Source organism: Ceratotherium simum, chromosome 5 (genome assembly GCF_057802395.1).
Source record: "Ceratotherium simum simum isolate JZ-2026a chromosome 5, ASM5780239v1, whole genome shotgun sequence".
Lineage (NCBI taxonomy): Eukaryota > Metazoa > Chordata > Mammalia > Perissodactyla > Rhinocerotidae > Ceratotherium > Ceratotherium simum.
The window spans coordinates 50,889,878-50,904,609 of NC_141904.1; the positions used below are offsets into that span (position 1 = coordinate 50,889,878).

At 48.2% G+C, this 14,732-nt stretch overlaps 1 protein-coding gene across 7 annotated transcripts in view; it reads left to right on the forward strand.

Moving 5' to 3' along the window:
- Positions 1 to 3,107: 3,107 nt before the first annotated feature.
- DAG1 (dystroglycan 1) overlaps positions 3,108 to 14,732 on the forward strand; it is a 59,780-nt gene continuing 48,155 nt past the window's right edge. For 2 of the 7 annotated variants that reach the window (XM_087430996.1, XM_004419705.3), the window contains exon 1: positions 3,237 to 3,395. The gene's annotated coding sequence lies outside the window, so the exon portion shown is untranslated. The other 5 variants (XM_087430997.1, XM_087430999.1, XM_014792064.2 and 2 more) reach the window with 5 other exon arrangements.

Here is a 14,732-nt window from a genome sequence, read left to right on the forward strand (position 1 = left end):
TGTAGGTGTCTTCTGGATTTTGTCTGAGCTAGAACCATGGCCTTAGCTTAAATCACATCAGCCTCAAGTAAACACTGGGACATTTGCCTTGGGTCTTGCACAGGGCTTGGACCCTTGGCGATGACTGCCAACCAGGAATTGGGGCAGGCAGCATCCTCTGATTTCTTCCTTCTCAAACAGAAATTGAGCCTCTATTATGTGCAGGCTGTTAGGTGATGGTTGCAATGTGGGACTAAGCAGATTGGTCTCATTTCTCAAGGGCTCATACTCTAGTATCTTCCTGGAGCCTCTGACTGGGGTCTAAGTGGAAGAAGCACTGGAGACTGAAGGACCAAGAGAGTTGAGGGCTGACTGACAGGACTGAAGAGTCCCATTCTCAGCCTCTTGATCAGTCCTCCCCAGGCCTATACCACTTGGCCCTTTGGGCAGCTGCTCTTGGCCGTGCCCTGGGCCTCACTTTTGGCTGTGACCTCCAACTGGCTGTGAGCACCAAGCCTGACCTAGGGTGGCCCAGGCCCTGTTGGGGTTCCAGAATAGCTCCCAAGGGTGAGTCACTGGGGACTTTGTGCTGAGCCCTTGGGTGGGCTGTGCAGTTCCCTGGAAGAGAAAAGGCTTCGACCCTCAGGACTAGAGAGAGTAAGAAAGCCTTGACTTACAGACCCCACTCAACCCAGGGGCCCATGAAGACAGCTGTCTGCCTCCTTCTTTACTTTGCTATGGGCTCCATGGAGGCTGGCTGGGCTCCACTGGGGGCTGGTTAGGCCCCAAGAGGCTGGTCCCACTCTGGCCAGCCAGGCCTCCTGCCTTCTAGGGCCTGAAGGAACAGGGGTTGGGGAAACCCCAACTCCAGACAAAACCAAAGAAAGCCGGGCCGGCCCTGTGGCTTGGTGGTTAAGTGTGCGTGCTCTGGTACTGGCTGCCCTCGTTCGGATCCCAGGCACACACCGACGCACCGCTTCTCCGGCCATGCTGAGGCCGTGTCCCACATACAGCAACTAGAAGGATGTGCAACTATGACGTACAACTATCTACTGGGGCTTTGGGGAAAAAAAAGGAGGAGGATTGGCAATGGATGTTAGCTCAGAGCCAGTCTTCCTCAGCAAAAAGAGGAGGATTAGCACGGATGTTAGCTCAGGGCTGATCTTACTCACCAAAAAAAAAAAAAAAAAAAAGCCAGCAATGAGGCCTAGAGCTCAGAGCTATTCTGGCCTGAGGGGAAGAAAACAGGTGTGATCTGCCAAGGCTGGAGGGCTGGGGGAGGGAGAGAGCACCAGGGTCAGCCTGGGGCCATAGCACCTCCAACTAAACCCCAAACCTGGAGAGGCAAGGACTGGAAAGGATTTGGCTGCAGGCAAACTCTGGTTGTTGCTCCCTCCTCCCAGGACGAGGAAGGGCCTATCCCACCTTTTGGCACCAGCTAGTTGAGGTACAGCTCTTCCCTTGGCCAAAGCTCTGGGGTGCTTGGGCACGGGGCACTGGGACCCCGGAGGCCAGAATGAGGCCTGGTGTCTCATGTAGCAAGACCAGAGCCAAAAAGGAAGAAGAAGAGTTACTCTGGCATCCCTGGGTGGTCAGTGAAGACTAAAGAGCAACCAGCAGCTTCTGTACAAATGGTAGGAGGGAGGTGCCTCATGAGGCCTGTACCCAATGCTGTCTTTTGTTTTCAAAAAATATATATATAACTATACAGTCAGACACTAAAATACTGAGCAGAACCTAGGGCTCCAAAGCAGTGCCTGATGTGTGTTTGGGGTGGGGGAATGCTCTGTAAGCTGGAGTCAATGAGAGAATATATTTTGTTTAGAAACCCAAATAACTTTCTGCATTCTTAGCCCTTTCAAAGCAGCAGACTTTTAGAGTTGAATTTGAGAGGCCATTAATTTTTTAATTTTAACATGTAAGGGATGATTCAGGGTCTCTTTCCTGGTTTTTAGTTCCTTTTCTAGTCTGTGTGAATGAGGTTTGGAGCCTATGCATTTAAGTATCAAGATCACAAACAGGTATGTGTGTTTGGGAAATGGGGCATTCCTTTCTGCTCTGAAATTTGCTTCTCCTAGACGCTCCTAAGAGGGAGAGAAACCAGGGGAGACCCAGAGCTGTCTGGATCCGGGAAGGATCCTGGCAGGCAGCAGCCAGTTCCGTGTTCAGAATGTGCTTGCTGACAAGAGTGTGGGCCTGGAATTTCAGCCTGGCCACAGGCCCAGGAGGGAATGGACACATCCTGCGCAGTGTTTAGGGAACGAAAGGGAGCAGAGACCACCACGGGTCCCATCCCCAGACCCATCCAGTAATTGTTCAGGTCCAGTAACTCTCAGGTCCAGGGCCTTTGGGGTAGGGGGCCATAGGTAAGCCCTGGAGAGAGAGAGAGCACTTTTAGGACTCTTCTCTTGATGGGAGACGCACCTCAGCAGTAACCCCCGCCCTTACTCCCCCCACCCCCTGAAAGAATGCGGGCCACAAGGAGTGAGTGACCGGCGCCAGCGGGTCAGAGCTATTTCTGGCGCCCAAGGAGGCATCGGATTCCGGGCGTTCAGGGCAGGGGGAGGGGACGAGGGTCAGGCTTGAGGCGCTTCCTGGAGGCCCCTGTCTGCTGGGAGCTAGGCCCTCGGAGAGGAGACGGCTTCCCACCCTTCTGGCCCTCGCCTCCGTTTTCCCTTCTGCGTTAAGGGCCGTGCTACAGGGCCGTCATCCTTCGCAATTTAGAGGAGGCTTCCTGATTATTTTCATGGCTTAGAAATAACTCTTGATTTGCGTTCGAGGGAAATCAGGAGGGCCAAACGCAATCGATGGGTGGCCGGTTGTGGCCGGCCCAGTTCTCAAGCCTGACCACCCACGGTTGGTTGGACGCGTCTTAGAAGCCCAAAAGCCTGGGGCGGGGAGCCCCTCCCCCACTCCCAGGCCAGAGCGCTCCAGCAGACCGGGGCGGGCCGGGGCGTGTCCGGGGGGAAGGACCTGGCTGGCTGTGGGGCGGGGCTTCCAGATGGGGCGTGTCTTTTCGGGCGGGGGCGTGGTGGGCCAATGAGCAGAGCTGCGCGGACGGGGGCGGGGCCTGTGCACGGGTGCGGCGCGCTGCGGGGCAGCAGACGCAGGCAGAAGGGGGCGCCGCGCGGACTGCCGGTCGGTGCCGCGCGGAGCTGCCCGCGGGATTGGCTGCGGCACTCGCGTGTCAGGCGGTTGCTAGGCTCCCGCCGCGCGCCCCGCCCCCGCGCTCGGCGCCCTCTCGCCGCCCGGTACGTGCTCGCGCGGAGGCTGCGGTGCGGCCCTCGAGCTCCTCGGGCTCGGCGGCGCCCGAGGCGGAGGCGGCTTTGCTCCGAGTTCCCGGGCGGCGGCGGCGGCCTCGGCCTCTTGCGGCCGGGACGAGTGAGCACCTGCCGCGGCCCGCCGGTCGGCGCTCGGTGAGTGCGCCGCCCGACCCCCGCCGCCGAGTCTGTCAGCCTAGGCCCTCATCCCCGTCGCCGGCCAAGCCTTCCGAGGAACACCTGCTGCTGCTCGCTGTTTTGCCCGGGGCGGGCACACGGTCGCGGACGTCCTTGCGGGTGAGGCGGCGGCGCGCCCCGGGCAGTGCCGCCCCCCTGCTTTCGGCCCCTCAGGCGAAGGCTTGCGGCGTTCGGCGGCCGGGCCCGGGTTGCGCGCCGCGGCCATGGGCCAGGCCTCAGCCCGGCCCGCGCGTCTGCCGCGAGCGTGTGCGGCCTGCAGGCTGTTTCCCGGGCTTCCAGAGAGGGTCTCGCGGCCCATTTGGGCCGAAGCCGGAAGATAGGGCGTTGAGCCCCCTCAGGAGGCAGGGAAGGGCGCCGCAGCCACTGGGTCCTGAGCTGTTCAGAGCCTTGGGGTCACCCCTGCACATACGTACTTGAGCTGCTTTGGAAGCCTGCTACCTTTTCACCTTTTCGATTGGTGTTTGGAAAGCCAGATTCACCTGCGGGTATATTTGGAAAATATTTCCAGAGAAAATACTCTCTTGGGTTAGAATCCTTGTGCCATAAATTTCGAAATAATTTCATACAAACTCAACTGCTAATTTAAAATACATATTTTAGTCTCTATGACTTGAGAAGCTCTTAGGTTTGTAAACTGACTTCAGAATTAGTTTTAATAGTGACCATGAAGTTTTACCTTGGTGGGAGTCAGAGCCTGGGACAGCCCATTTATAGCCTAGCGTTCTAAGAGCCCAGCCTGCTGTTTCCCTAAATAAGTGAGTAGAAGTGATTCCTGGCATGGAACCCAGTCTCTGTAAAGGGAGGGTGGTGTTTATAGGACATAAGTCCAGATAGAGTTGGATGTGCTACCAGGTGCTTTGGAGTCTGGTGTAAATAGGATATTGTAACTTTATCAGGTTGTTTTATGCTTAGTGTTTAGAGACGTGATAATTTTGAAATGTCTTTGTTTTAAAAAAAGTTCAGCCTTGGAGACATAAAAATCTATAGTTTGAATATGGAGAAGTTGAGTTGAACTTTGCCTTGGTGCCAAGGAATGAGAGCTCATGGCCTACATGCTTAAAGGAGGCTGAGGAGCCATTTCTTGGAGAAATTAGATTTGAGGAGGGAGTTGGATACATAGTGTGAGCCTGTTCAAAGCCTGTAGGCTACTGTGTGAGAATAGGAGTAAGCAGTACTATATGGGCAACAAACACCTGGTTGGAACATGAAAGCTTGTGTTGATGTGTGCCTCTGTTGAAAGAAGCAGAGGACAAATCTTCTTTGTTCAGAAAAATTGATTTGGCAAAATACATTCATTCATTTAACAAATATTTGGCTTCACTACTTGCCAAATTCTGTGGTAGTTCCAGGGGACCAATGTAAAAGAGGCTGGTTCTGCCGTTAAAGAGCTCAGTTTAGGGGACAGTGGAGTTTAGGGAACCTATGATTGGTAGTGTCTGCCCACTAAGTGTGCTCACATGGTGCTTTGGGAGCCTAAGTTGAGAGGGAATTCCTGAGCTGAGGCTTGCAGGGCCAGCAGGATTAGCTGGGGGACAGTAAGGTCCGGACACAGGGAACCACATGTACAGGAGCACCTAAAATAGCACCTGTGAATCTTCCAGCTTGACAGCTGAGAGCCCTGGGTTTTTCTTCTTGTGCTCAGGAGTGCAAACTTCATACTCAGGGTGCAGCAGCTTGGGAAGGCTTTTAATGAGCAGAGTGGCATGGTCCAGACCTGTGTTTAGAAAGATCTTGCTGGTGGCCACATACGTAGTGGCAGGGAGGTGAGGGAGTCAGGACCTCTGGCTGTGAGGTCAGTCAGTAGAGGAGAGATGAGGAGGGAGGAGGAGCCAGCTGAGAAGAGAGGCTGAAAAGGTTGAGAAGAGGGAATGCCAGGCTGTGAAGTGGGGGGAGCCTGCATTCAGGAATGTATGAGTCAGAAGACTAAGCATGACCAAAGATTTTAACCACCCTTCTGCGAGTTTGCTGATGTCTCTTAAACATTGAGAATGGTGGGGTTTGGGGGAGACCCTGAGGCCATTTAGACTGGGATTGTTGTTTAGGAAAAGAGAAACATAGCATTTGATTGTTAAAAACCTTATCACTTGAATTTGGGGCATTGCATTTCCTCTTGGGCAGGGTTGGTGTATTAACCTCTGAGCGTAGATGTGCATTCATTCTTGTTGAGGCAGATGAGAGCATATTCAATCCTTTACCTCACAGTTGTTCCAGCTTTTCCTGCTGTCTAGGTCAGTGATGCGATGGACCTACATCAGCCACAGTCGAGGGCCGTCTGTGTTTCTGCTCTATGTACACCATTGCTAATGTTTATGAGAATCCTTTATACTGGCTGAGGAAACTGAGTCACAGATGAAGGAATCTTCCCAAGGTCACACAACTGTCATCTTATGACAGAGTCAGGATTTGAACCCAGGTTGAACATTTAGCTGTACCCATCTGTGTTTGTGTTGCGTCAGACTGATAATGGTAGCCTTGGTTGGGTACTTCTCTGGCAAAGACCAAGTCCAGGTATCTGGTGGTAGGCAGAATGTCAGGATGATATGGGAGAGGTGATCAGGGACCCTACACAGAACTCCAAGAACATAGTGTGAAGGACCATTCTCAGAAACCAGGGCTTGTTAGAGCCTTCCTGGGGCCTGTGCTGGTTTCTCTGGCCACCATGCTGAAGTAAGTCAAGGAACTTGGGTCGTAGGCTAGGGATAGCAGACTTTAGGGGAGGACTGCATTTGAGCTGGACCTTCAAGAAGAGTTAGTGGTTTGCTTGGTGAAGGAGTGGTGGCAGGAAGGTCACGACTCTGTGGAAGGAAAAGAGGTGAGCAGAGACAAGAGGTGGGAGGAGAAGACTGGGCAGCTTTTCTGTGTGTTCTACAAGGTTGGGTTGGAACTAGAATGCCACATGGAGGAGTTTTGTGTAGGAACAGGGAGGCTTGACTGTCTTGGAGCACAGCTGTGGTAGGATCAGTTCGTGGTTTTAAGAAGTGAGCCCCCAGTGTGAGTGTGGAGGCTGGACTGGACTGGAGGCAGGTTGGTTACTGCTGTGGTCCAGTGGGGAGACAGTGGACATGAACAAAGACAGTGGTCAGCAGGGGAATGGAGAGAGAAAGAAGGTTCAAGATGAGTCAGTTCAGCAGACGTTAGGGACCTGAATGGTGCTGGTACCATCAAGGGTCTACCATTGAGTGGAAGGGGCAGGAGGTGACAGTGAAAAGATGAGGATGCAAGGCAGCATCAGCCAAGCACTGGTGAAGACTTGAGACTTGGAATAGAGAGACTCCTAGACTGCAGAAAGGGGGAAAGGCTTGAGTCTTTGTGGCAGGCAGACAGGATGAAGGGCTGTCATTGGGTGAACAGAAAAGGGTGGAGGAGGAAAAGACCAGGCTTTGTCTGAAGACCAAGGAGTGGACAGGCTGGAGCCAAAGGAAGTGTCCCCTGGGGAAAAGTCGGGCAAAAGGTTGACCTGAAGGCTGAGCTGGGCCGGTGAGGAGCCCCTGGAAGCTCTGAGTGTGATAGTGCCTGTGTCCCTGGCAGGAAGAGGTGAGAAGTCAGGAGACAGTTTTGAGTCTTTCACAGGGGTGCAGTTGAAGGAGATAGACCAGAGTGGCAGAGAGAAATGGTGAGGAAGGGGTGAACTTAGGAAGGAAAAAGCATGATTTGTTGACTCACTTGGTGGGATAGGGGAGCAGTGTGTTTTAAATTGTCTACAGTTTGGGAGACTCAGAATCACGGCAGGGGTGATGTGGCTTTAGGCTGGATTCACTGAAAGAATTGCCATTAGCTTGCAGACTTGTGGCCCATGATGGTGTCAAGTCGGAACCCCTTTAACTGTGCTTGCCTTTTTGAGTTGCGTTTAATTTTGTTCATAGCCTTCTTGATAAGAGGCATACCCTTAGCCTAATGGAATGGCAAGTGGTAATGTACCCATTTTGTGGATACACAAGATTATAAGAGTGAGGCCTTGTGGATTTTTTTCTAGCCCGTTTAGGAAGTCAGCGATGAGAAGTTTGATTCAATAGCCAGGTTCCTGGGTGTGCTGTTTATTTTTATTTTTTATTTTTTTAATAATTTTATTTATTTTATTCCCCCAAAGCCGCAGTAGATAGTTGTATGTCATAGCTGCACATCCTTCTAGTTGCTGTATGTGGGACACGGCCTCAGCATGACCGGAGAAGCGGTGCATCGGTACGCGCCTGGGATCCGAACCCCGGCCGCCAGCAGCAGAGCGCACGCACTTAACCGCTAAGTTAAGTTAACCGGCCATGGGGCCGGCCCTGGGTGTGCTGTTTAGATTTGAGCCACTGCAGAGTGTGACTGCTTGGAGGCTGGAGGCTTTCAGAGTATCAAAGAAGTAAGAAATGCTGTTCTGAACATCAAAGGAGACTCAGATGGGGACTAGAGAGAGCGTTGAACCTCAAGGGAACTCAAAGTGGAAATAAATTCAGGTAGCGTGTTCTTCAGTGTGTCCTGTGTGTTGGTCAAGGATTTCTCCCTCTTTTTCTGGAGTGAGTTTTCTCCCTCCTCCACGTTCAAGTGTTGCTGTGTCTTTGCCAGTGTTACTGTGCTGTTGCTTCTTAAGTCCTCATCTTCCTCTGCTTTTCCCATGTTAACACTTCAGGCCTGGAGTAAGGTGATGGCTGTTTTGAATATACAAATGATTAATATGGTCATTTCCAGGTAGGTCTTTGTGTGTCCATGCCTTTGGGTATTAATTTAAAGCGGTCTTCCTGTGAGTTGCATAACCTGTTTTGCCTTTTGACCATCCTTCTTCACTCTGATCATTAGTCAGTAATACTGCTCAAATAGCAATTTCTATAAATAGGGTTTTAGAGTAGTTTACAAAATTACACCAGCCAGAGGGCTTAATTTAGCCTTAATGAATAGGGTTTTCTATTTTCCTATTTGTTAGGTTTCATAGCTAAGCATTTTCTTAGCCTTGCTCTGGGTCCAGGGTAGAAAGATGAATGGGATGCAGTGGTACAGTATCATAAACTGAGGGTGTCTGAGTTGGTGACGCTGTTCTCTGTTGGAATGAAGTAAATCTGAATGAAACTTTAGCTTTGAGTATGTTGACTCATTTTATATTTATATTTTAAAAGCAGGATTCTAGTGGGAACAATCAGCCGAATATAAAAAATCAGTTTTGTGACTGAATGTCTTTATCCTACATGTCATGGGGTGCATTTAATAGTATTGAGGTTTTGCTTCTTAGTTGTACCTTGACCTAATTGTTTTTTAAAATAGCACCCTCTGAATTTTAGACATTGGAATTAATTTCGTATCTTTAATACTGTTTATAATTTTTGGTCCTGGATTGACTCTACCGAAAACATTTTATTTTCTTTGTCATCCTTTGACAAAGAAGAGTGACTAATTGGTGGTGTGGGCAGGAGCCTGAGTGGCATGCCCCACTTCCTTTGGAGTTGATCATTGTGGTGTAATTTTTATTTCAGTTGTGGACATTCACGAATCTTGGTTCCTTCTTTTCCTGCAGGGCCTCTGCTCTCCAGGAAGATAAGGCTTTTAAAGCAGCCTAGCACTAGAAGGTGAGGTAAGGTACTTGAAAAGAGAGATTTCTGCAAAAGGAAGATGATGGATAAACACATACTTGGCAAAATGATTAACCACGGAATTTTAAAACACTATAGTGGGGGAAAAGCTGTATCAAATGATACATATATTTAAAATAAGAAAAGTAGAGGATAAAAGTAGAAAGGCAAGGAAAAACCCCTTGTCCCCCCAGTTTTATTCTTTCTTTATTAGGAAATGCCAACACATGGTACAAACTCAAAAAGTTCAAAGGGATTATATAGGGGAAAGAAATCTTTGTTCCACCCCTCCCCCCCAGTCCTCGGTTCTCCTCGCTAGGAGCGGCTATTGTTCCCAGATTCTTGAGTGTCCTCCACAGATAGCCCTTGGGTAGCACTTTCACTGAGTTTAGGTTAAAGTATAGATTTAATTTTTGTCCTGCTTTTCCCCTCCTAGCATTATAGCATGAGCATTGTTCTATAAATATAACATTTCTTTTTTTTTTATTATAATTTTATTTATTTATTTTTCCCCCAAAGCCCCAGTAGATAGTTGTATGTCATAGCTGCACATCCTTCTAGTTGCTGTATGTGGGACGCGGCCTCAGCATGGCCAGAGAAGCAGTGCGTCGGTGCGTGCCCAGGATCCGAACCCAGGCCGCCAGTAGCGGAGCGCACGCACTTAACTGCTAAGCCACGGGGCCAGCCCTAGACAGTTGTTTTTTACTTTGGTTATAATAGGTAATGTTGCAATTAACATCTTTGTGCATCAAGTTTTTTAAGAATCTTTTTCTTATCTCCATAATATTAAGTATAAAGCTTTTGAAAAAAGTGAGATGTGACATGTGGTTTTGCAGGAGCATGTCTATCATGTCAAGTAAGGCAGGTTTGTATTGATTTTTATTTTTAAACACTTTGTGTGTTTTCTCTAGTCCCTTTTCTGTGACTTGCTTCGGTGTGCAATTTTTATAGTCAGATAGAGGCCCAGACTCAGTGTTCTCTGCCATTGGGAGTATGTGTAGCCACAGATTTGTTCTTCCTGAGGCAGTCATGTCCCTTGGATACCAAGCGTAGAGAAGAGGGCCACTTGAGGGGAGCTCAGGGTTGAGTGAAGCACTTGGAAGAACGTGTCATGGGGCCGGCCTGTTAGTGTAGCGTTTACATTCACGTGCTCTGCTTCGGCGGCCTGGGGTTCGCTGGTTTGGATCCTGGGCGCAGACAGGCGTGCTGCACGTAAAGCCATGCTGTGGCGGCATCCTATATAAAGTAGAGGAAGATGGACACGGATGTTAGCTCAGGGCTGATCTTCCTCACAAAAAAAAAGAACGTGTCATATTCAGGGAAACAGTGGCCAGTGGCCAGTGCCCAGCTTGGTCCCCTGTTTTGGTGTTTGCTCTTCATTTCTGTGGATGTTGAGTTTTTGTATATGGAATATGGGAATCCACAAACAAGAAGCACCTCTTTCAGAGTTCTTTCTAATAGTTGGTATATATGTATTGAAACAGACTAGTGGAATTGGAAGATGTTTGTTTTTGCAAATGTTATGGTTAGTCTCTGTTTTCTCTTACTATGCTGGGAGTATTTTCTCCCACGTGTTCCGGGGTTGATATGGGATTTTTTAATTTATATATTATTTTTTTTATGAGGAAGATCAGCCCTGAGCTAACATCCATGCCGATCTTCCTCTTTTTGCTGAGGAAGACTGGCCCTGGGCTAACATCTGTGCCTCTCTTTCTCCAGTTTATATGGGACGCGGCCACAGCATGGCCTGACGATGCACCACAAACGGTGTATCGGTGCGCGCTGGGGATCCGCATCCGGGCCGCCAGCCGCGGAGCGCGTGCACTTAACCGCTACACCACAGGGCCGGGCCCTGTGATGTGGGATTTTTTAAGAAGATTCCCAGGGCTGTGTATGGCAGAAGTGAACCAGTTCTGCCTTGGTTGTCATAAATGCCTCTCTTAATTAGCTCAATTCTCCAGGCCTGGGTTGATTCTTTAGCCAGTTTTTGCCAAGAAAAATGATATAGTCAATAATGGAATTCCAAATAGCGTTTCCTTTTTATTTGGCTATTAATCAGAACCTGGGATGCCATTTTCTGGGTTCTTATTTTACTATGGAATGCTTCCGTAAAACGTGCATCTCTCATCACTGTAAACGTCCTGTGTATACTTCTGCTTGGGCTGGTAGGTTATTTTTCCATCAGATCTGCTCTGACCTCAGGGAGACTTGCTTACTGGATTATTTAATAATGGAGACCAGCCTGATGAATAGCCCTTGAGAAGGGGTGGATTCTGGGTCTGGGTCTTGTGGAAAATGAGGAAGTATAGAGAACTTTGCTCTATGTGTTAGGTTAAGTGTGCCTGAATAACTGTCTTATATTTTAGACTTTTGAGCAGTGTTGGGAAGATTGAATTGCCTTAGTAGAAAAATTTGGTAGGAGGAGACTAGAAGAGAAGCTCTTTATTAAAGATCTAAAAATGGAATTCATTAAAGTCACAAATAGATAACAGTAGGATTTCTCCGTTGCTCTCTTCCTTTCTGGATTTGTGCTACCAGTTGTTGCTTCTGCTTACCTGGAAAAGATGACAATATTTTATCAGAAGGGTCAACAGTATAGACTTAAAACACTGTTTGCCAGTCTGAAGATGTGCTTTTCCAGTTTTAAAAGTAGCTCAAAAAGTGACTGGATTCTTTGGTGCTGGGAAGAAATCAATAGCAGGAAAAGTTGATTCTTCTGCTTGCAGTGCCAGCCCTGTGTTGACAGGGCCTGTAGGGTCCCCTGTCCCCTCAAAGCCTTGAGTTTTTTTCCTTCTGGTTGGGCATTGCTGACCGGTGGGGACTCCTGTGTAGGCCATCTAATCCACCTGATTTAATCAGATGGTACCTCAGGTCTCCCTTCTGTTTTTTTTTAGGAGGAGTCCCTTTTTGATTCGTGCAGCTAGAAAGGAAAATGCTCATGCTTTCTTCTTATGTAGGCCTCTAGTGTCCTGGGCTGCCTGTGCCCTTTCCTTCCGTGTGAGGGAGTAAAGGAATGTCCTGGCCTCCCCTCTCTCCTCCTGCCATGAGCTTCTAGGGAGAATGGGGCTCATTGTGGCACAGGCACAGCCCTCTGCTTCAGTGTCAGGCCTGACGTGGCCTCTCTGTCCGGTCTGCTGTGGTTACGGGGTGCTGAGGGGCCGGGAGCCCAGCAAGCAGTCATTTCCTCACATGCTGCCCTGCTGGTCGGGAGTCTTCTGAGGGATGGTGCTTTATTTACCCCTGAGTCTGCCCTCTGATTTTGTCATGTATTGATAAACATTTTCGTGGACCCCTTTGCAGGCCTGAGCTCACTCACTGCAGCAGATCTGAGGCCATATTTGGAGAGGCAGGCCTGCTACTCCCAATGGTGGCTGAGTGCCTGGTCACAGGAGGCTGGACACTCCTTCCAGGCCTTTCTTATGTTCTGAATCCACTGGGAAGCATAAGATTAATCTATTTGTGAATGAAATTGGACTTCAAGTTCTGGTTTTTAAAATTTATTTTGGCCTTCACTTATATCTCAGTAAAGCTTGATAAAAGCCTTATTTTGGCCTAATCAACTGTAGAACTCGTTGAAGATGTGAAATGCCAGAAAATAATTCTCCAGGTAGGGGAAGCCAGAGGGACTCAGCTTTTTAAAAAACAGATTTGTTCTGGATATGAATGCTCTCCCCTGATGTCAAACTGCCTTACCCATCAGTCGGTTCTTTTCCTGAACCCAAGCCAGTGTGTTGCTGGAGAAAAATGTGTTAGGTACTTAGGGTTTTGTTGAGTAGACAGATAGAGGCCACAGGCTGCTGCTTTTTCAGCTTTAGACAGGGAGCCAGATGTATATCAGCTATTGTGTGATCGGCTGTAGCAGGTTCTGTGAAGAGTAATGAGTGAGCTGATGGTTGTTGGGGGCATGGAGAAGGCCTGATCAAGCCCTCCTGGAGTTGGTGAAGGGCTTTTCCACATGAGATCCATATCATTGCATGGATGGCTGTTGAAAAATTTGCTTCTCTAAAACCCAAGATAGGTTGATTTTGGAATGGTGCTGGAAATTGTTCTTGATCTTCTCAGTAAAAAAATTCCATTCTTTTCATGATTCTTCAGTATGTACGATTTCTTTGTTTTCTGTGGAAGCGTCTTCTGAAAGGAGCAGCTGGCACTGGTACTGTCCTGGATGTTTGCCTTCCTCCTACCTTTTTTTTCTTTTATTACAGGAAAAAAAATCTATCCTATTTTATCCTTCTGCCTGAGCAGAGTGATACGTTTCTTTCTGTGTTTTAGGATTGCGAGTGGCATTTGTTTTTATCAAATAAAGGAATAAAACGTACTTGCCATGCTGGGATCACACTGCAAAACGCCAGCATTTGTTATAAGATGGTATTGAGTTTTCTAAAGTAGAACTCTTCTTTCAGATAGTGCCTGGTCATACCATTGTATTTTGGGTCATGACTTCCCAAGAGGTGAGGTCCTGCTGAGGACCCTTGCTTTTTGGGAAGACAGGCAAGATTTTTGGCATAAGTGTGATGAGGTTGGACAATGAAAACACTGAGTGCCCTCAGCAGTAGGGACTTGGGCCTGAGGAAGGAACCTGCCAGAGATACTGAGTCCCCTGGGACCCTCCCATCCTAATGTGGCCTTAAGTAAGGCCCTTGAACTCTCTGCCTCAGTAAAACTGGGACAGAATATTCTCCCCATAGGCTGTTGAGGAGGAAATAAATTCTCACTAGTAATGTGCCCTGCACCTCTCCATAATTGCTACCTGTTATTGTTATACCTGTCCTTTTTCTTTCTGATGTAAACCAAGTCTGAGATTTAATAAAGGCTGGACATATTTCTTGGGTTGAGTGGTAGGTTCAGGGATGTTTTTAAATTATGTAGGTAATAGATTATTTTATATGTACTAAATATCTTATTAAAAAAAAACAAAACCTGGACATGAGCCCATTGGTACCTCCCAGAAAGCAGCTCTGGCTTGACTGCTTGCTCGCCTATGGAGCTTTGAGTGCTATAGTGTCTTACTGGGGCAGGTGGTCCTTGGAGGCCCTCTCCCCCCTCAAGATGAGTAAAAGACTAAAACAGTTTGAGGACCAAGGTCTCTTTTAACTAGACAACATTGTTGAGACTTTTAAGGAGTTTCTTTGGAAAGTTTTTGATGTGCCCAGGTTTGTTTTCTTGAACCTTATCAGTGAAGTAGAAGGACCATAGGCTGGCAAGGTTCCATGTGAGCTGAGTGACTGGAAGTGCTCCGTTTTCTTTTTTTGTATAGCATTTATTTCTGTTTGAGTTATAAGAGCAATGTATGGCTAATGTGAAAAGCCCTTGGTTTTCAAAGGGTTACACGTATACTTATTTTTTTCCTGTATGAACATATGATGGGTAACTTATAAAACTTTTCAGCCAACAGATACATTTTAAGAGACCTGGAGCAAATGTGTGCTTCTGATTGAATGTTGGGCAGCAGCAGATTCTGTACCTGGAACATGTAATTCAGCTGAGCTGTAGGGTTGGAACACTTTAGAACAGGGATTTTAGGATTTTTTTTTTTTTTTTGGTTAATAGGATGAACTTAGTATGGAATGTCTGAACTTTACTCTGTAAAGTCAGCATCTTCCCTGGATATCTAAACTGTTTTGGGCTTCCTTGACTCCTTGAGGGACAAATTGGGCACAGAGTGCCAGAGTTTGAGGAGGAGGAGGGTACAGGCACTGGTGCCCAACTTCTGAGCAGAAAATAATTGTCCTAAAGACAAAAATTGGGTACA